The sequence below is a fragment of the Mobula hypostoma genome, chromosome 11, assembly GCF_963921235.1.
Source record: "Mobula hypostoma chromosome 11, sMobHyp1.1, whole genome shotgun sequence".
Classification (NCBI taxonomy): domain Eukaryota; kingdom Metazoa; phylum Chordata; class Chondrichthyes; order Myliobatiformes; family Myliobatidae; genus Mobula; species Mobula hypostoma.
Genome location: NC_086107.1, coordinates 63,735,193 through 63,758,081, shown reverse-complemented (window position 1 = coordinate 63,758,081; position 22,889 = coordinate 63,735,193). Strand labels below are relative to the sequence as shown.

At 41.5% G+C, this 22,889-nt stretch overlaps 1 protein-coding gene across 1 annotated transcript in view; it reads left to right on the top strand.

Moving 5' to 3' along the window:
* LOC134353795 (N-acetyl-beta-glucosaminyl-glycoprotein 4-beta-N-acetylgalactosaminyltransferase 1-like) overlaps positions 1–22,889 on the top strand; it is an 897,506-nt gene that overhangs the window by 96,406 nt on the left and 778,211 nt on the right. The window lies entirely within an intron of this gene.

Below are 22,889 nucleotides of genomic sequence, written 5' to 3'. Positions count from 1 at the left end.
CCCAATATCACAGATACCTCTCCAGTGCTGCTCTTTTCATATGCTTCTGAAAAGCAAATCTAACATTGAAATCTTTGATTGTTGGTTGATGGCATAAGATGTGTGATGGCCCAACCTTTGAGTGGTTGAACCTCTCAGTGGAGACCTTAGCTATTACTTTCCTGCTGCTTGTGGGATGGATGCCTGTTTGGATTTTGCATGTCATCAGTGTCAGTTATTGCAGATTTCCAGTCCAAACTGCTTAGTGGTTTTTGTAAGACATTGTAGACTTGTAAAGTAATTTCATTTGTAGAGTTACGTATACAGTATAGCACAGCACTTGGATGATACAAATGTTATTTGTAACTTATCCATGTATGACAGAGTTTTGTCTAGCGCTGGCTGCATGTAAGCATGGGCTGCTTCATTTCCTGAGGAGTTCTGAATAGGATTGAAGATTGTGCAGTTATAGGTGAACATCCCAATTTATGACTTTGTGTTGGAAGGAAGGTCAGTGACGAAGAAACTGAAGGTGGGACAATGCTCTAAGAATCTTCTGCTGTGAAGTCCTGGATTGAAATGATTGACCTCCAATAAATAACATAGCTGTTTTTCCTTATGTTGATATGACTACAGAAGATGGAGAATTATCCCTTTGATGCCTATAGATTGCAGATTTACCAGGATTCTTTGCCACACAGTCAATTGCTTTAACATCATGGATTGTAACCTCACCTCTGGTATTAGTGTTCGTTTATTGGGACTGTATGCGTAATGAAGTTTGGACCTGAGTGGCAGTGAAGCTCATTAACTTGAAATGTTGACTCTGCTTGTCTCTCCACAGGTACTGTCTGACTTGCTGAGAAATTAATCTGACTGGAATTGTTCTGATTTCTGTATAAAGAACTTAACAAAGTAAATTTCCATATCTCCAGATTGTATTTGGTGTGCATGGTGCTCTTGGTTATTCTTTGATGTAATGAGGATTGAACCAAATTGAATGCAGATTGGCTTCTGTGATGTAGGAAGGAAGTGAGGAAGCTGAGACAGATAAATCAAATGGCTTTTACGTTTGAAATTAATTTCAAATAGTGTTAGTTCTTCTTCCCTTGGATTGAGGATAATATGTTTTTGCTCTAGTTATGTTGATCTAGAGGCAGCTATTGAAGCCAATGCTAGAACTGTAGAACACCCCCTCCCCCACGAATTAGGGAGGTATTAACTGATAAGAACATAAGAACATAAGAACATAAGAAATAGGAGCAGGAGTACGCCATCCGGCCCATTGAGCCTGCCCCACTGTTCAATAAGAACATGGCTGATCTGTCCGTAAACTCAGCTCCATCTACCTGCCTTTTCCCCATAACCCTTAATTCCCCTACTATGTAAAAATGTATCTAACTGTATCTTAAATATATTTAGTGAAGAAGCCTCAACTGCTTCCCTGGGCAAAGAATTCCATAGATTCACCACTCTCTGGGAAAAATAGTTTCTCCTCATCTCCGTCCTAAATCTTCTCCCCTGAATCTTGAGGCAATGTCCCCTAGTTCTAGTCTCACCTACCAATGGAAGCAACTTTCCTACTTCTATCTTATCTATCCCTTTCAAAATTTTGTTTGTTTCTATAAGATCCCCTCTCATTTGTCTGAATTCCAGAGAGTATAGTCCCAAGCGACTCAATCTCTCCTCATAGGTTAAACTCTTCATCTCTGGAATCAACCTGGTGAACCTCCTCTGCACTGCCTCCAAAGCCAGTATATCCTTCATCAAGTATGGAGACCCGTACTGCACACAGTACTCCAGGTGCGGCCTCACCAGTACCCTGGATAGTTGCAGCACGACCTCCCTGCTCTTGAATTCAATCCCTCTAGCAATGAAGGCCAACATTCCGTTTGCCTTCTTAATAACCTGTTGTACCTGCAAGCCAACCTTTTGCGATTTATGAAAAAGCACTCCCAAGTCCCTCCGCACAGCAGCATTATGCAATCCTTCACCATTTAAATAATAATCTGCTCTTTTATTATTCCTTCCAAAGTGGATGATCTCGCATTACCAACGTTGTATTCTATCCGCCAGACCTTGGCCCACTTACTTAACCTATCTATATCCCTCTTCAGACACTCCGTATCCTCTGTACAATTTGCTTTTCCACTCAGTTTAGTGTCATCAGCAAATTTTGCCACACTACACTCAGTACCCTCTTCCAAATCATCAACGTAAATGGTAAACAGCTGCGGGCCCAGCACCGACCCCTGCGGCACCCCACTCACCACTGACTGCCAACCGGAGAAACACCCATTTATACCAACTCTCTGCCTTCTATTGGTTAACCAATCCACTATCCATGCCAATACACTTCCTCCCACTCCATGCATCTGTATCTTATTTATAAGTCTCTTGTGCGGCACCTTATTGAACGCCTTCTGGAAATCCAAGTCTACGACATCTGCCTGTTCCCCTCTATCCGCTGCACTTATAATGTTCTCAAAGAACTCCAGTAAGTTTGTCAAACAGGACCTGCCCTTTCTGAATCCATGCTGCGTCTGTAATGGAACCACTCCTTTCTAAATGTTTTGCTATTTCTTCCTTAATGACAACTTCAAGCATTTTCCCGACTACAGATGTTAAGCTAACTGGCCTATAGTTGCCCGTCTTTTGCCTACATCCTTTTTTAAAAAGTGGCATGACATTTGCTGTCTTCCAATCCGCTGGGACCTGCCCAGAGTCTAGAGAATTTTGGTAAATGATTACCAATGCGTCTACTATAACCTCTGCCAATTCCCTCAGCACCCTGGGATGCATCCCATCAGGACTTATCTACCTTCAGGCCCTCTAGTTTGCTCATCACTATCTCTATAGTGACAGTGATTTTATCGAGGTCATCACCTCCCATTTCGCCCATAACATCATTCTTTGGCAGATTAGACGTGTCCTCCACCGTGAAGACCGACACAAAATAGTCGTTCAATGCCTCAGCCATTTCTTAATCATCCAATATCAATTTCCCCTTCTTGTCTTCCAAGGGACTTATGTTGACTTTAGCCATCCTCTTCTGCTTTATATATTTATAAAAACTTATGCTGTTTTTATATTTTGTGTTAATTTGCTTTCATACTCTATCTTCCCTTTCCTTATTTCTTGTTTACTTGTTCTTTGTTGCTTTTTAAAGTTTTCCCAATCCTTCAGTCTCCCACTACTCTTTGCGACTTTGTACACATGAGCTTTTAATTTGATACATCTTTTATTTCCTTAGTTTCCTTAGTCCTTACTTTTGACTGAAATATACTTTTGTTGAGCACTATGAAAGATCTCGTTGAAAGTATTCCACAGTTCCTCAACTGTCCTACCAAATAGCCTGTGCTCCCAATCCACATTAGCCAACTCCTCCCTCATCCTGTTGTAATCTTCCCTTGTTCAAGCATAATACACTAGTTTTAGATCTAACTATTTCATCCTCTATCTGTATGCAAAATTCAATTATACTATGATCACTCTTTCCAAGAGGATCCCTGACGACAAGATCGTTAATCTTACCTGCCTCATTGCACAAGACTAGATCTAAGATAGCATTTTCCCTTGTAGATTCACTAACATGCTGCTCAAAAAGCCATCACGGATGTATTCTATGAAGTCCTCCTCAAGACTTCCTTGACCAACCTGATTCACCCAATCTATGTGGAAGTTAAAATCCCCCATGACAACTGCCGTTCTGTTCTTACAAGCCTCAGTTATTTCTTGGTTAATCACCTCTGCCATTGCAATATTTTTATTAGGTGGACAATAGACAACTCCCACCAGTGATTTTTTTTCCCTTTGCTATTCTTAATCTCTACCCAGATGGACTCAACATTCTGCTCTGTAGGTCTTGTATCATCTCTTACAATCGCCCTGATCTCATCCTTAATTAAGAGCGCCACCCCACCTCCTTTGCCTTCCTGCCTATCCTTCCGTATTACCTGATACCCTTGGATATTTAATTCCCAGTCATCTCCACCTTGCAACCAGGTTTCTGTAATGGCCACTAAATCATATGCCTTGATACTGTGGGCATATGATAGAGTAGGTAAGTGGGAAGATGGTGTAGTGACACTTTTTATCCAGCTGACATAAAGACTCTCTGCAATCCTAATTTTTGTGAAATCTCTTTTCTCCACTTTGAGAGATTTTAAACCAGATTTGCTCATGAGACAATAGGGATGTTGCATTGCATGGAAGCTCCGAGCACTTCTTGAATCCCCAGAAAGTCAAAGAAGAATTAGTGAAGTGAGACGTACAATTGCATTTATGTGCCAAATGTTGTTTCGTTGGTTACTGGAGAGTTTATTGGATCAATTGGTTTTAAAACTAAATAATTCAGATCATGATACCAGGTAAACTGTTGGTTTCAACAAGCATGAATTATAGAACATAAAACATTTGGAATGTGGAGGAACTTAACCCACATTGTCTACACTGAACATGATGTTGAATTAATGAACTATTTTTAGGAGAGGTACTGTAGGTAGAATTTGCAGTCCTATCTCAAGAATGTTATTAAAAAGACAAGCTCTTGAAGTAAAATTGGAAGCTACACTTGCAAAAGCTATTTTTAGATTTGTTTTGTATACGTCACAATTTCATACGTTGGTAAGTAAGTTTATTTATGACTTTGGTCTGTAAATCTTTGGTCAATATGAAAAGAATTTGGTTCACTGTCTTGACACTGGATTAATTATTCAGCCTTGCAGTTAACAAATATTTTCTCAGACTTCTGAGCAGTTTGATATGAAGAAAAATGCTGAAGTTGTAACACAACCTATAATCGAAACAACCACTTCCCATTTCCCATTGTGCTGTTCTGTATGTATTTATATCCACTGCTGATTTAACCTTAATATTTTGTACCTTTAAGCTTTGGTGTTTACCACTGAATTTTGTTTCATACACTGGGCAACATTCTGTAATTGTGATGTCAAGTAATGAGTAAGAAGAAGTTTATTCTTCTTTTGTGTTAATGAAAACCTGATGAGGTAGGCATATAAACCACATATTATTTTGAAAATATTGTTTCAGTTCTGTGCACAGAAGTAATTGTATTCATGAGAGGGACCTTTGGTAAGGTCTTTTTACAGCAATAGCTGTCTCTTTCATTCCACTTTATAGATTGTATGCTTCTGTGTTTCATTTTGAGTATAATCTGAATTCTAAGAGGATTTGGGCCTCTATAGAGACATATTATATGTACAAAGGTTTGAGTATAATTTGAAAATGGAACAGCTGCTGCATTCTTTTATCCATTGCTTATTTGATGTGCTGATGGACTCTTGTGGAGTCCCAGGAGGCTGAAGTTAACAGAGCGATTTTGTTGAATGAATAAAGCTTGTTTATCATGTCAGGGTCTTGGGGCAATTAATATTGATAAAATCAATGTGTCCCCTGTGTGAACCCCTACTTTCTACAACACATTGACCATCAGATAAATACACTACCAGCACACTACCTCATAATCCTTTACAACTTCTCCCAACTACACTGGGAACCTGCCGCTAGCCACATCTTCCCCTTGTCACACCTTCCTGCAATCTGCAGAGATCACTCTCTTTGTGACTCCCTGGTCCCCCTCATCCCTCCTCAGGCATTTTACCTGCAAAAGAAAGACTGTAGGACTGTATCACCTGTTTGAGGTGTAACACATGCTCCTACACCTCCTCCCTCAGCGCTATCCAGAGCTCTAGATATCCTTCCAGGTAAATGTGGCCTCCTTGATGAGGCTGGGCTCAAATGGAGTGATTGCTCCACTGAGCTCTTGTACTCCTTTCCCCGTGGTTATCGAGATGTCCCCGTTCATGCCATTTTAATGCTTCTCCCGAATTTCACACTGACATTTCTGTCATTGACCTCCTTTACTGCCAGGTTAAAATGAATTGCAAACTAGGGGGACAGCACCTCATATTCCACCTGGATCATCTACAACCTGACAACTTAAATGTTGAATTCTCCATATTCTGGAGAAATGCTCTCCCTCTTTTCCTAGTCTCTCTCCTCCAAATCAACCCAGTTCTTCCTACACTCAACCTAACCCCCATCACATTGTTTCCATATCCTCCTCCACCCACTGCATCCACCCATTGCCCACACACACTCCTCCCATTGGCTCTCTTCCCCTTGCCGCTCCCATCTGCCTTCCCTACCTCTCTCACTTGATTTAATTCTCCATTTTCCTCTGAAAGATTCAAAGTACATTTAGTATCAAAGTATGTATGCCGTATACAACCCTGAAATTCAGTTTCCCCACAGACAGTCACGAAACAAAGAAGAACCATGGAGCCAACCCATTCAAAGAAAAACATCAAACATCAAACCCCTCTCCCCGGGCAAAAAAAATCTTGCAAATGGCAACAAAAAAAGAGTGAAAACACAGAATATAAAACACAAAATCAAAAGGCATATTTCAGTTCATGTGTTCATTACCTGCAGGCTGCGCCAATTCAAAAATCACCCAAACGTAGTTCCAAAAAAGAGCAACCAGGACTAGATTACAGCATAAACCTGAACTCCAATCCAAATCTACAATCCTACAATTTCTCAATCTCACATCAGGTTCCATCATCTTTAGCCCTACTTCCACCTACTACCTCTCAACTTCTGACACTATTCCCACTCTCCTCATCTCCATCTACTAATCACTTCTCTTCACTTGGGCCCATTTATTGTTTGCTAGCGTTTTCCTTATCCCTTCACTCCACATATTTATAAAGGCATTTCTCTTCTTTCTTTCTGTTCGGGTGAAGAGTGTTGACCGAGTATATTGGTTGCTTATTTCCCTTCATTGACAGGTCAATGACAGAAATGTCAGCCTGACCTACTCAGAGTTCCTCCAACGTCTTTTCTGTTGTTTCATATTCCAGCATCTGGTGTCACTTGTATCTACACTAGTAAACTGAGTGATCCTATGGTTGATCTCAACAGCTGGTCATCCTCGACTGCCTGCATGCAGGATGGGTGCTCTCGGTCTTGCAATAGGGATGGGTTGTGATTTATGATTTCTTCATGCAATGCTTTAATCATTCCCCTTTATGATGTTGTGGGAAATACTCAGGGAAATAGATGGTGATCTTAAAAATGTAGCAGTCAACATCTTCACAATAAAGCAATACATTGCTGTTTATTCACTTTTAACAGCAGGTTATTTAAAAGGATTTACTTGAAATCTTTGTTAAACAGATAAATTGTACTGCCATTTACCCTACAAAGTGGGGAGGGGGGTGGTGACAAAAACTGAAGTTAATCTTTAAGTATGTGACCCAATTTTTCATCTTTATAATCCCTAATTAGGGCATATCTCCAAGGCTGGGAACTACTGATCTTGTGGGTGAGATTATAACATAAATGTAATGACAGGCATTGTATAAAGTTCTAATCTGGATGGGCCATAGTGATACAAATGAGAGGAAAGTCTGCTCGCTGTGAAAATGGGGGACAGAGAGAACCTGTGACTTGTCGAATGCTGAATGAAATGTGATAGTCTTTGGGGCAACTGCAAGGTCTATGTCTTTGCTATCGTCTAGCTCACGCTTGCGCTTGGTAGTGGGTCCGTTTTTTTGCCGGGGGAAGGAGGGGAGTATCATTTTCTTGTTGCCGCTTACGTGTGGCGGGGGGAAAGCTGGGGGGGACTTTGGGGTTCTCACGTTTAACTGTCGTTCATTCTTTGGGGCACTTCTCTGTTTTTGTGGATATTTTGCGAAGTAAAAGCATTTCAGGATGTATATTGTATACATTTCTCTGACATTAAATTGGACCTTTGAATCTTTGAATAGCCACAGAGCATGTGAGATTTTCTTCTAGCAAGAACCTTAGAGAGTGGAAGGGAGAAAACTGGAAGAGAAGGACGCTGCACCAAGTTAGTGGGATTTTGGTTGAAGAACACTGTTTGTGTTTTTGTCATTTAAGCAGAGATATAGAATGAGCCATTTGACTCCTCCTCCTAGCCGTTTCTCACTCACGTTAACACCTGCCTGATTCTACCTGCCCCCCCCCCCCCGCCATCCATTTACAGGTCAGGGAGTTGCCATCAACCCAGAATCAGCACCTCTTTAGGACATGGGAGGAAAGCAGAGCCCCAGGGGAGTCCTGCATGGTCACAGGGAGAATGGGAAAACACAAAATGCAGGGGGCAGAATATGGCACTGGAATGGAGAGGCTGTTGAACTAACGCCCAGTCCTGCTGTGTGTTTGTGCGTCCATATTTGCAACAGCATAGAATTTTTTAAATGATTTATATAGTACAGGGTGGAAAGCATTGAGATGTGATCACCATAATCCATTGGGAAATGGACACTTTCATTTTGATCCCAATTTTCATATCAATCCTCCTGATCAGGCATGATGATTTGGAGTAAATCTTTTCTTCTGATTTGTTCCAATAGTGTTCTTCAGCTTCACCCCAGCTGGAACATCACAGGTTGTTTCAGAATGACTAATGCTTCTCAGTCCAAGGACCACAATAACATTCCCGAGTAAGCTCAGCTATTTGCTACAATTAGTGCAGAATTAATTGTACTGTAAAGTATGTGAGAATAGTGGAAAAGAGCACTATATGCAAATTCACAGTTACGTTTCTGGAATGTGGCAGATTCTGTGAATTATAAGCCATTAGAACTTCTCTGTCGTGATATTTTATTATTTATTGCACCAAACCTGTAGTCTTCCTTTGTTGTTAATACAGACAAATATCTTTCACAAGATGTTAAAATAGAATTTCAGCAAAAGATGGTAAATTGTATTTTTATAGCAGTGAAACAATAGAGGGTGGAGATAGTTGTAAACAGCAGGGTCTTTATTTAGATATTGCAAGAAGCAGAAATCTCTGGGATCTGTTCTGGGAGTCCTGTAGTTTACAATGTTAATTATTAATCTGAAGGTGTTATAAATAGAGTGCCTGTCTGAGTGTTTCTTAGGCATTCAGTTGGGGATGTAATCCCAGGTGCGTTACTAATTCCTAACCAAGCATTTAGTAATAGATTTTATTTCAGATGTAGCACATATATAGGCCATTCTGCACCATTAAAAGTTGCAGTACAAAAAGCATAAGATACGAGTTGGTGCGGGAGAAATATTTTCCAATTTTGGTGCATGAGTAGGCACACTGAAAGTAGACTTTTCATCACAGATTTCATTTGAGTCGATCACAAACAGGTGATATGGTGGGTTGTGATCAGTATAGAGACTGTATGCAAGGGTTCTTCCATTAAACCTCAATCTGAGCTTGCTATACCATGTGACCTTGCATCAGCATTCAGCTTTGTAACTACCAGAAGAGTTTGCCAGTGCACTGATGCTAAATAATGCAACATCTGCTTGTCTCCAGTAGGAAACAAAACCAGGAAATGCTGGAGACAGACAAGTGTTATAATTAGGTCAGGCAGCATCTGTGGAAAGATAAATCGAGTTAACATTGCAGGTCAAAGAACCTTTGCCAGAACAATAAAAGTAAGAAAATAATTTTAAATATGGTTGGAAGGGTAAAGAAGACAATTAGAATAATTATGTTAGGATGAGGCCATGATTGCCGAGATGATTCTATGTTCATGGAGCTATCTGGTTGATAGAGAAAGAATAAGGAGTATAGAAACAGAAGGATATAAAAACTATGAAATGCAGGTCAGAGCAGTTGCAGAGATCTGAGGCTCAAACGATAATGCTGGAAATAGTGGATCAGCTAGTGCAGAGAGAAAGAAAGAAATACAGTTTGCTATTACATTTGGCTAACTGGGCAGTTCTGATACAGACAAGAGAAGCAAGCTTTGTTAATTTGTGATGTGAAATTGTTTTATTTAATATTGAGTTGGAAAGGCTACACCATGTCCTGGCAGAAAGAAGTTGTGTCCTTTAGGCTTCTGTTGGATCTTGTTGGATCAATGCAGAAGCTACTGTGTCCTTTTTATTTGCAAGCAACACCCTGTGGAAAACCATTGGCCTATTCCTGCAGAGTTGCTGGCAATCCCAGAAGTTGACTATTCTGGCTTGAATCCCTGCAACTTTTGTCTTCCAGGGTAGATATGGTACAAGTAGGCTGGCATACACAGTATTGCTAAATCTCAACAAACTTTAATTATCTCCCTCTTCTTCATCTATCCTCTATTAGGATGGTAGAGAAAATCCTTCACACATTTAATGCATTTTGAGTTCTTTTAAGTTATTTTCTTGAAGGAACATGTTCCATACAATAATTAATTGAAATCTTCTGGTAAATTTTAAAAGACACATATGTTGCAGTCAAGATTATGTGCCTATTTTCTTGGTCTTATCGTAACTGTTTTTGGGTTTAAAAGTGCATCTAATCATAGAGGAAAATTACCTTTTATGACACATGATTTTGATGACTGATTCAGTGACTATGAACAGTCTAATGCAAACATTTCTGTGGAATTACCACTCCCATTTAAAAGCCTTTAGCCTAAAGCCAGTAGTATATATAAATGTGCAATGTTTTAGTAGCAAGAAATTGTAATTATAAATTTTATTTCATGAATTTCTTGATTTTCTCATGTGCAAACTTTCAGATTTTGTTAGAAATTTTCATTATGTATGCAATACAATGCTTGATTATATGTTCACTTAGCATCATTTTTTCATTGTGGTACTTTTTGTTACAAAAGCACTGAACACAAAAAATTGTCTTTTGACTTTTTAAAGAATGAAACTCTCAGTAGAAACTTGAAATTTTCCGCTCCATAGCATACCATCAATTGGGACATTTGGAGCTGTCAAGGCCAAAACCAATAGTATTGTAAAGCAAAGGTGGCAAAGAATAGAGCAAAGGCAAAAAAATCAGACTGAGGTGCAAATCAGTTGTTACCTAAAAGACTGCTAGAACATCTCATTGGAGTAGGTACTGCTTACACCATAAAAAATATGAACAGCACGAGGCCATGGTCAACTCTTGCCTGCACTACCATCCAACAAGAGCATGGCTCATCTTCACATTCCCGCCCAAGCCTTTAATCCCACCTGATCCCCTAATCCCTCTGGTTTCCAAAAAGGTACCAATAGCAAACTTGAATGTATTCAGTGTATAAAAATCCACAACACTCTGGAGCATTAAATTCACAAATCCCTGATTCTTCACTCTTAAAAGTCACCTCCCTTTAGAACAGGTGTTTCCAATCATTTTAGTGCCACGGACCCCTACATTTAACCAAGGGGTCCATGGATCCCGGGTTGGGCACCACTTCCTCAGAATGAAGAACATGGAACAGTACAGCCCAAGGACAGGCCCTTCATCCTGTCATATCTATGCTGACCATGATGCCAATTTGAACTGCACCTATTATCATTACCTTTATAGAGATACAGCACAGAATAAGCCCTTCTGGTCCTTTGAGCTGTGCCACCCTGCAATCCCCTGATCAAATCCTAGCCTAATCACGAGTGATTTACAATGACCAACTAACCTACCAACCAGTACGTCTTTGGACTGTGGGAGTAAACCAGGACAGCTGGAGGAAACCTCCACAGTTACGGGGAGGATGTACAAATACCTTACAGGCAGCAGTGGGAATTGACTTCAGGTCACTTGTACTGTACACTGCGCCCCACACCCACTAACATCATTTACAGACTTGCAGGCATTGCTCCCCCAGAGATCTGAAGACACACTACAGCAAAAATTGAAAAAGGTAAACAGAACTTGGATCCACGGCACCCACTGCATCATCATGTGCCAGTTTCCAACTGCCTAAAATCGAGGAAAAACTTTGCTAGAGGAGCTACCACATGGAACATCCCCCCAAACATACAGGATTGACCTCTGGCAACAAACAGAAGCCAGAACCCCACCAAACAATACAGTACAAGACCCCACAGAAATGTTGCCAGACGGGGCACTGCTCGACAGACGGAAGTGGTGCACTCTCAACAGAGCAAGAGCGGGAGTTTGTAGGACGGGAGACAATATGGTGAAGTGGGGTTTAAAGACCAGCGATTCCTGTGAGTGTGGTGAAAGGGTGCAGAACATTGAACATGTTCTGTGCAACTGCCCACTCTCACCTGATTTAGCTGACACTGACCTGCTCAACATCAACCAAACAACACTATCTGGTGTGACAAGCTATGATGATGATGACTTGTACTGTAAAGCATTTTGCTAATTACCTTGCTACCGTGCCACCCCTGCATGTGGTCTACATCCCTCTATTTCTACCTGTTCATGCGCCTGCTGAGTACCTCTTAAATGCCTCTTAAGGGTTGCCTTTGATAATGATAATTATTATTATTTTGGAACATATTTTGTTTTTTTATTTTTTATTATTCTGGGGCAATGTCAGACAAGGGAAGTATCCTCTCAGTTTTTAAACTTGCTTGAAAGTCTTTACACCGAAAGTTCATTATCTGTTGACTTACCATCAGTGGATCTGTGTACTTGCCTGTCTGTTACTTCCCTGGTTGAATTAAAGAAAGATACTTGTGCCAGCTCTGCCAGAAACAGAACCAGGTTTAATATCACAGGTCTCTCTCATGAAAGTTGTTAACTTTGTGGCAGCAGTTCGATGCAATACATGATAATAGAAAGAAAAAAAGCTGTGACTTACAGTAAGTATATACTGTGTGTGTGTGTGTGTGTGTGTGTGTGTGTGTGTGTGTGTATATGTATATATATGTATACATATGAAGTAGTTAAACGAGTAGTGCAAAAAATAGAAATAAAAAAGTACTGTGGTAGTATTCATGAGTTCAATGTCCATTCAGAAATCGGTTGGCAGAGGTGAAGAAGCTGTTCCTGAATTGTTGCGTGTGTGCCTTCAAGCCTCTGTTCCTCCTTCCCGATGGTTACAAGGAGAAGAGGGCATGTCCTGGGTGATGGCGTCCTTAATGATGGGCACCAGCTTTCTGAGGCACCGCTCCTTGAAGATGTCCTGGGTACTACGGAGGTTAGTGTCCACGATGGAGCTGACTAATTTTACAACTCTCTGTGTCTTACTTCGATCCTGTGCATTAGCCCCTCCATACCAGATGGTGATGCAGCAAGCTGAAATGCTCCCCACAGTACATCTGTAGAAATTTGTGAGTATTTTTGGTGACATACCAAACTCCTAATGAAATACAGCTGTACGAAAGATCAGCTACATCCTCCCTCCTCACCGATCTTCTCAGTGGCGGGAGGAGAGAGAAGCAGTGTGCCGTGCGTGCACTGCCCTCTGGTGAAAAATGATATCGTATCCGTTAAATAGGGGCCATGGACAATTCTGATTTGATGGAGATGGATGTGAAAGCACAGAGGAACATCTGGAAAAATTTCTGAAACGCTCGTTTGCTGCTGTCGTTACTGCGCCGTTGGGAATCTTTCGGAGGGAAGGCCTCAAAATCCCCGGCTTTGCCTGCTGTTGGTGACCGAGATGGAGGTTGAATCATTCGGATAGAGATGGCGCTCAGTACTCGGTGTCAGAGTGCTGATCAGAGCTCGAAGTTTTCGGATAACTCAGAGTTGGACCGTGGTCGGGTATGGCAGGGAGAGTTTTTCTTCCTTCTCCCGTTTGCGTGAGATGTGGGACATTTGAGAGACTTTGAACTTTTACGGTGCTCATGGACTTCTTCATCAAGTTTTGGTATTGTTGCACTGTTGTAACTATATGTTATAATTATGTGGTTTTGTTAGTTTTTTTCAGTCTTGGTCTGTCCTGTGTTTTGTGATATCACACCGGAGGAAATATTGTATCATTTCTTAATGCATGCATTGCTAAATGACAATAAAAGAGGACTGCGTGTCTTCATAATCTGAAAAAAAAATTGAGCACCTCCCCCTCAGACCCCACCCTGGAATCCACTTACCAACAGACTTTCTCTGCGATCCTCAATTTCAGAACATTTTGGGAACTGGGCTTTACGCACATGCAAAGAGTTTACAATAACACGCAAATGAATGAAGACTACAACCTGGGAGCCATGCGCTGAGCTGGCACTAGGCTCCTGCCTAGCTATACTTCAGCACAGTAAATGCAGATCAATAAAAGTGCAGATGCTGGAAATGTGAAGCAAAATCAGAAAAGGAGAAGAGAAAAATGTTAGTCTTAAATTGCACACCAAAGGGGGTGCAGTGGAGTAGAGGAAGTATTTACCTCTGTTGGTTTCGCACCTCTTGGACTGCTATTGACAACATATCACACTTCTTTGTCACCTTCTATCTGCTTTGAACATCTCAACCCCACAACAACCCTAGTCTCGCATGTCGCAGATGTTCCCTTTGGCTACCTATCCTGCCCAGCCGCTTTCTCTGTAATTTAAAATGAATTGTTCCTCCCTCTTACCCTGCTCTGATGATGGGTCTTCAAACTGAAATGCTAATTCTCTTTCTGTTTTCACAGATTTCTGCCAGGTCAGAGAACCTTTCCATCAATTTTAAAATGTTTATTTTCTTACATTTTGTTTTGAGTAGGAGTATTTGGTGGAATCCTTTGGCATGTGATTATGGTATGGGTTTTAAGTGGTTCACTCATAGGCCAGGGTTATGTTGGAGCAGGAATTCTTGTGTTGGCCCTATTAGTTAGCTATGCTGGTGTTATATAGCCATGAAGCTATATGCCGATAACATCACATTAATGGCAGCAAGACATCTGAGATCTTGGATAAAAGAAACGTCCAATGAAATAAAGAATAGAGGAAGGACTGAAGAGCAGGGCTAATTAGAGAGAGTGGCTGAGTTCATGTCATTTCAGACACAGGAAGCCGAATGGAAACCAAATAAAAAGTAGAATTGAGAGAGAGGAAAATAAGTGAAAGGAACAAAATAGGTGGTTCATTATTCATCACCTTTTCTACAGGCTGCCCACTCAATGTCCTCTGCAGGAAACTATTGGGTGACCTTACCCCGTGTGGGGATGGTACACAGACCACTCATTCCCCTTGCTAGTACTGCAGTCTCACTTTGTGCAGGCCATTGTTCAAACCTAATCTTACACGGGTGTGTGGTATAGTGACCCAAGCTGGTGGTCACGTATCTCAGACCTAGAAGTGGTGTGCTATTGCTTTCTGGCTGTTCATCCTCTGGGTGGTTGGGATGGAAGTAGCTTTTAGCACTTGGTCTCAATGGTAGATTGATGGTGGGGGGGGGGGGGGTTGGAAAGTGAGAAGTGCTTGCATGCACAATTGTAAATTAGAAGAATTGGATACAAAATGTAGTTTTACTATTATTTTCTATATTTGCAGCTCTACTGCTGCTAGTAGATTTAAAAGACTACTCCAATATGATTGCCACATTAGCAGCAAAGATGTGATTGCATAGGAGAGGTTTCAAAGATGTATGAGGATGCTAACAAGATTGGAAAATTGTAGCTGTAAGGAAAATCTGGCTAAGAGGTGGTATTTTTGTAGCAGAAAGACTTATTTGAGTTGTGTCAAATTATGAGTTGCCTTGGTAGACTAAGCAGGAAGGAACAGATTCCCTTTGCAGAAGAGAGAGAAACAAAGGGACATAGCTTTTAAGTAATGGGTCAAAGAACGTGAGGGAAGATGAAAGAAGCTTCTGTACCCAGAGAATGGGAGCTTATTGACAGGGAGACAGGCAGAAATCTGTCACTCTGTTTATGAGTGCTTGGTCTTGCACTTGAAGTGTTGTGACTTGCTCGATTCTGAACCTAATGCTAGAAAGTAGGATCGGGCTAAGTGGTTCTTTTTCGATGACAATGACATGATAGGCTGATTGTCCTTTCTGTGTTTCTTTAGCCAGCATTTTCTCCTCCAGGTTGTAAGCTTTGCCTGTCATTTGCCAATTTTGTTGCTGCTGGCTGGTCATGAGCCATCTTCCAACAGAGAGCGAAGTATGTTAGTGAGTGTTTGGGTTGTGTTACGTACCCCGTAACTGGGTTGCCAAACCAGCAGAAATGGATCACTCAGTTGGAGTCTGGAGTACTAGAACTAAGAAAGTTTTATTAAAGAAACAAGCAACACAGTAATCGAAAGGATAATAAATGCAACAGTTCAGCGATGATAAACACACATGTGCACAGGATTAAGATAACAGCATCAATCAAGCTCTATCGTTGTCTAGGGGTAAATGACCAAATTTCAAAATGACTCAAAGTTCAGTCCAGTTCAGTTCGCAGTAATCGTTGCCATGGTGATGGACAAGGTGGGGGAAGAGAGAGATAGAACAGGAACAACTGATCATTCAGAACACTGCTTCACTCACAGACCGGCGAGATTGCTCACAAGCAACTTTTTTTGGGCGGGTCCTTGGTGATGTCACCTGAGGTCACCGACTGTGACCCCTCCTCCAGATGCGGTCGATCCTCTGCAGTGAACCCGGCACCCAGGCAAGGGCGGACACACACCGGGTTCCCGCTGATCGTACCTTTCCACCCTGGTCGTTGTCTGGTACTTCTCACCCACTCGTGAGAGGCGCACCGCTTCCAGGGTCTCGTTACCTCGGGTGGCGTGTGTCTGTGTGTGTCTTAGCGAACCTGTCCCTTTTTATCCCCCTGCTGGGGTATCGCCTGTCCATCACTTCAAACAGTTCAGGGTTCAAAGGAGGAGCCGCTCCAGACAGCTCTCTCACCCGTCCCTTCATTACACATCTCCAGACGCTGCTCCATTGTTCCTTATCTCTCCTTCCCCTGAGGGCAGGTGGCAGACCAACTGCTGATGTCACTGATGCTAACCCAGGCCAGCAAACATCTTAATTTTATGTGTATTCTCATAACAGTTGATAGAACTAGATAGGTTATGGGGACACTCAGTCCTCGTTTGTTGTCATTTAGAAATGCATGCATTAAAAAATGATACAATGTTCCTCCAGTATGATATCACAGAAACACAAGACAGACCAAGATTAAAACTGACAAAAGACCACATAATTATAATATATAGTTACAACAGTGCAAAGCAATACTGTAATTTGATAAGAGCAGACCATGGGCACGGTAAAAAGAAAGTCTCAAAGTCCCAATAGCCCCAACATCTCACGCAGACAGTAGAACGGAGAAACTCTCCCTGCCATGAGCTTCCAGTGCCGCAAACTTACCGATGCAGCATCCTGGAAGCACGCGACCACAGTCCGACTCTGAGTCTGTCTGAAAACTTCGAGCCTCCGACCAACCCTCCGACACCGAGCACCGAACACCATCTCTGCCGAGTGCTTCGACCCTGCCCTCGGCCGCTGAGCAAAAAGCAAAGCCGAGGATTCGGGGCCTTCCCCTCTGGAGATTTTGGATCACAGAGTAGTGGTGACAGCGAAACAGGCATTTCAGAAGTTTCACCAGATGTTCCTCCATGCTCTCACGTCTGCCTCCATCAAAGATAGTTCTTGTTGTTTGTAAAGTGAGAGTGGTGGTCATATAGTTTAGTTATAGTACTGTATATGTGGTGAGATTGTAGTGGTTGCGTGGAAGGAATGTGATGAACTGAACTGTGCAGAGACTGTGGATGCAGCTTTTGAAGCTGCCTTAACTGACAACTGACCGCTTATTGGGTCATTGAGTCATCAGCAGCACTGCACCCAGGTCCTTTGGGTTGCAGTCTGTCTTCCTTCACTGTAACTTCTGCTGGTGCCTGGCCCTCTTCAGTGAACCTATCACCTTATCAGCTCAGCTTTCTAGTGCTATGTCAAGGGGGTTCTATATATTCAGTCACTCACCATGATTCGAGCATGCAGCTTCCAGCACTGGCTATTTTAAACATTAGGTTTTCTGATAGAGTTTAGGATAACTTTACACGTCTGGGATATTTTGTGGAGAATCTATCAAGGATTAATTTGTAGGGAACTCAAGTGTGCTTTTGAGATTGTTAGTAAAATCAATAAGTTGCTTAGGTTTGCACAAACTATGCCATAATATTGCCCTGTGACCTTCATGATGGCTGCATTTTTTTTTTGCCTTTGTAGAACTCAATAAAACTGGAATGAAGAACTCATTTTGTCTTATTGTTAAAGAAATAATGCCCCATTATTATTGCAGTGATGATGACAGAACAATTACAAAGATGGAAATATGCTGATTCTTTGTAGGTAAAGATTATTTTGTAAGGAGGTAGATCTGATTGTAGTAGTTACAGAGGGGTCTGTACTGTCTGCCAGGTGGAACACCATCACAAGGATCCTTCTTGACTGCCTCCATCCAGAGTTTGAGTGTGCATTCTTTTGATTACAGGCTATAGTCAGTGCATGACAAATCTGTGAACAGTGTGGAGAACTGTCGCCTTTTCAACGTCAGAAAATCTTTCAAATCCCTCAATTGAAAAGGATTATGGAGAATCTATAATTCTCAATTTTGACTATCTTAAGAAATCCGTTACTGTTTTACATTCGCAAACAATTATCTCAACCAACAGGTCCACCACAGATATAGTCACAGAGCTGACTTGGATCAATCAATATTGTCCCTACCCTCTTTTCAGTCCTTGTCTCTGCAGTCCTGCTTCTTGCCTCCAGAAATAACTCACTGGAGTGGCAAAACAACAGGATGATTGGGAAGCTTGTTGAGCAAACTGATCAACCATATCTCAGTAATAACACATAATGCATAGGTGCACACTTAGAGCCCAAGGCCCAACTCATTGCTAGGTCTTAAACATTCGAAGACCAGCAGTCAAGGTCCACAGTGACACTGTTAAACAGGGTTTATTTTCCATATCCTGGGAGCCAACTTTCAGCAAAAGCAGATGGTAGTGGTGGAATTCATCACTGCCTCCAATGTGTTATTATATCCTTAAGCTTTGGTGGAGCTACGTGTTCAAAGTATTTGACCTCAAGACCGTCAGCCAGTTCATGGTCAACAGATTAGCAGTAACCTTTGCCCTTCTGTGTGCTTCTGAGACATGGATAACCTATGTGGGCAACTCAAAGCACTGGAGGGACACCAGAAATCCTACAAAATGCTCCATATCCAATGGCAATCTTCTTCCTCACACCAGCCTTTTTAGCTCTGAAGGTCAGACCATACTTAACCAATGCTTGTATGTAGTCTGAAATGCCCGGATGCAAGATACTAGACCTGTGAAACAAACTTGCTACTCTGAGCTCTGTTATGTCAAAACATTGCCAGGAGGACAGAAGAAATGCTTCTGAAATAAGATCATAAGACGTAAGAGCAGAATTAGGCCATTCAGCTCATCAAGTCTGCTCCACCATTCTATCATGGCTGATTCTGGATCCCACTCAACCCCGTACACCTACCTTCTCGCCATATCCTTTGATGCCCTGTATGCATCCTCACTGATTCATGGGGGTCCTTAGCCAGTGATAAGTCAAAATGGAGAAGAAACTCTTGGGACAGTCGTTATGAAAGGATCATGTGAATAACACATGCAACCAGGCCAGTAGAAGACCAAGTATCCCATTATCCAACCTATCACCCATTAACTGCCCAACACCCATGGCAAGATGCAGATCCTACTCAGGTCTTCTGCCAAATCAGAGCCTACAGAACTGGAACAAAAGCAATGTGTCCTTGATCCCGAAAGACTGCTTAAGTAGAGGAAAATGTACAATCTCAGTTTGGCTGAATTTAGTTTTGATTGTTGCTAACTGAAGTGAAAAGTGCTCAACAGTTGATTTAGTGTAAATCGTTCTGCATTGAGATTGTCCCCTGGTGCTGTCAAAGGCGCAGTGTATAGCGCCCAATATTTGCATTCTATATTTATTAATCTTTCAACATCTGGCTGTCACTGGCATGACCAGAGTTGGTTACTCATCTCTAATTGTGCTTGAGAAGGTGATAGTGGTCCATTACTAGTAAAGGTTCTCCCACAGTGTTGTTGGGCAAAGAGTTTCAAGAGTTGGACCTAGCGATGATGAAAAAACTGAAATATATTTCAAAGTTAGCAAGATATGCAACTGGAAGGGGAAATAAAAAGCAGTAGTGTTCATCTATGCTCACTGTTTTTGTCTTTGCCAGTGGCAGCGATTGTGGCTTTGGGAGATGTTCTTTGAGTCGTCCCGGCAAATAAATGAAGGAGGCTATTTGGCCCATTGAGTCCATGTTGACTTGCAATGGAGCAATCCTATCAGTACAATATCGTCTTCACTTTTCTGTGGGCTTGCAAGGTATTCATTCTCACATGTTAACCTGCTCCCCTCTTCACTTCTGTCATTTACTTCCATGAAGTGGTAATCTACATATACAGCAGCCTTTTAGTGTTTGAAGTTCCTGTTTGAGATATGGGAGGAAATTATGGCAACAAGGAGGAACACAGGTAACCCAATGGGAACATGCAAATTTTTCATAAATAGCAAATGAAGTGAAATTTGACCTGCAGATCGCTGGAGCTGTGAGTCAGCAGAGCAGAGACTGTCATAGCAGAGCTGAGTGCCTGAACCACATCAAAGTGTATTCAACATGTCGTAGACTGGACACTTGGGTAAGAAGCCTCAGACGCTAAGTACAAATGAAAATCATCAACAAAACTTTGTTAGCTTAGTTGAGCTTTTGCAAAGTGTCAGCACTACTATGCAATTCAATGCATTATATTCAATAAAAGTTAATTTCTCGTTTCTCCAAATTCCTACATGATACAAGTAGTTTGAAGTTGTATTTGTGTTCAGTTTAGGAAGTCTATTATAACCACAAAAAATTCTGACGAAGCAACACTTCCGAAAAAATTGTATCAAGGGGTTAAGTCCTCGTGGAATGGATGTACATGCATTATTGATGTTACATGATTAAAAGCAGATTTGTGAGCAGCCCATTTCAAGGAAGCTTGCAAAGAATTCCAATTTGATACAATATTCATTGTTTTTAATCACTGTTCTGTTTGCACTCTTTAATTTATAAATGACATCTGATGACTCAGCAAGAAGATACTAAAGGATATGGATCTAGTGCAGGCACAAGAGATTATAGATGGGCAATGTGGTTGGCATAGATGTGTTGGACTGATAAGCCTGTTCCTGGCTGAACAACTGTGACTCAGATGCTGCTTGTGAATTGCATTAATGAAAGGATAGTGCAATGAAAGGAATTACACACAGTGTTCATAGGGTCACGGAACATTCAGAAATCTGATGGCAGTGCTTCCTAAATCATTGAGTATGGATCTTCAAGCTCCTGTACCTCCTCCATGATGATGGTAGTCAGAAGAGGGCATGTCGCAGATGGTGAGGATACTGCCTTCTTGAGCCACCAGCACTCGAAGACGTCCTTGAGGGTGGGAAGGGTTGCGCATCTGTTGTAACTGGCTGAGAGTATAAACCTCTGCAGCCTGTTTCAATCCTGTGCATTAGAACCTCTGTGCCAGGCTGTGAGGCAAACAGTCAGAATGCTCACCATTGAACATCTATAGAAATTTGTAGGAGTATTTGGTGACATACCAAATCTCTTCAAAAGCTTAATGAAGCAAAGCCACTGGCATAGTTTATTCACGATTGCCTCGATGTGTTGGGCCCAGGATAAATCCTCTAAGGTGTTGACACTCAGGAACTTGAAGTTGCTCACCCTTTCCGCTGGCGATTCCCCCAATGAAGATTGGTGTGCACCATCCCACTGTAGGAAAATTGCAGCAGGTCCAGGTCCTTGCTCAGGCAGGAGTTAATTTTCACCGCAGTCAACCTCTCAAAGCACTTCATTACGATAGATGTGAGTGCTGCTGGGCGGTAGTCATTGAGGCTGCTCACGCTGCTGTCATCTGGTTCAGTGAGAATTCTCTTTAATAAAATCCATATTGACACGTAGAGTCAATTGCTTCTAAATATCTTGTTCTTGTTTTTAAATATAAGAACAGGCATCTTTAGCACAGTGAACGGCCTGCCACTAGACAATTATTTATAAATTTGTTGAGTGCATGATAGGAAAGAGATTTAAAATTATAACATGAGAGACCTTCTGAAGTATTTTTAGAACATGCCACTCCAAGGACTAAAACATGCTGATTATGCAAGGATAAGACTTACTATATACCTGTGGTTCTGTGTACCCATGAGGTTGGCCATGAATTACTGGGAATATTGGCAATTACAATGTGTTCCTCCTGAGCCTCTTCTTGTGGTGTTAGGTGACTCCTGCCTGCATAAGATGGATTACCTTGATAACTTGTAGTGGCAAGTAGTGAAAAATTAATAGTCAGTGCCAGCTGGAGCCAGGGTTAGAGTTGGAAACATTGACCCAGGAACATGGGTAGGTAGCTGAAGCTGGTGAAGAGAGTACTTGGCGCTTCAGCTTGTTTTGAAAGTTAGATCGGACACTTTGTGGTGTTTGCCTGGGATGGAGGGTTGACTGTGGCATGTTATTGCACACTCAGCGTCATTGTCAGCAAACTTTGCGGTATCTACATTTTTTTTTAGTTCTTTGTGCTCCTATCACAAATAAGGAGATAATTTGGGGATATTTAGTTCATGGTGCAAATGTAAGTTTTTATGTCTGAAGTGCTTCACACATTCTGAGCCATTTTGGGAATGATGTACTTGTGCTTCCATGTATCAGATGACATGAATATTCTGCAGATTGATCTAATGTTCCTATTACTCCAGCAACACATGTGATTTAGAGGCCATTGTTAAGCTCACATAAAGAAAGGATGGAATGGGTACACTTATATATCACTTCTCACAACATTTCCTTCCAAACTCCTTTGTCGTCAATGCAGAGATTTTTCAGATGTAGTCATGGTAGATTATTTAGGACCCAGGATACTACTTTAAAGTGGGGAGTTCTGTAATCAGGTCGGTAATATCATCACAAACATAGGATAATTCATTTCATTTCTTCAGGGGATATTACTGTGTACAATATACATTAGTCACTGCACAAATGTAATTTGTCGTATGTGAGGCTTTCTTGAAACCAATAAAAGGCACTATAGAAAGAGAGTGCATTTCTTTATGTTGTGCTGTTTACAATTCGAATCACTGCACAACTAATTAACTATACCTTTTGATGCAATTTGAAATTGTACAGACAACCTCCCAGCAGCAGCATCAGAACCAGCATCACAACAATGATCAAGTCGAC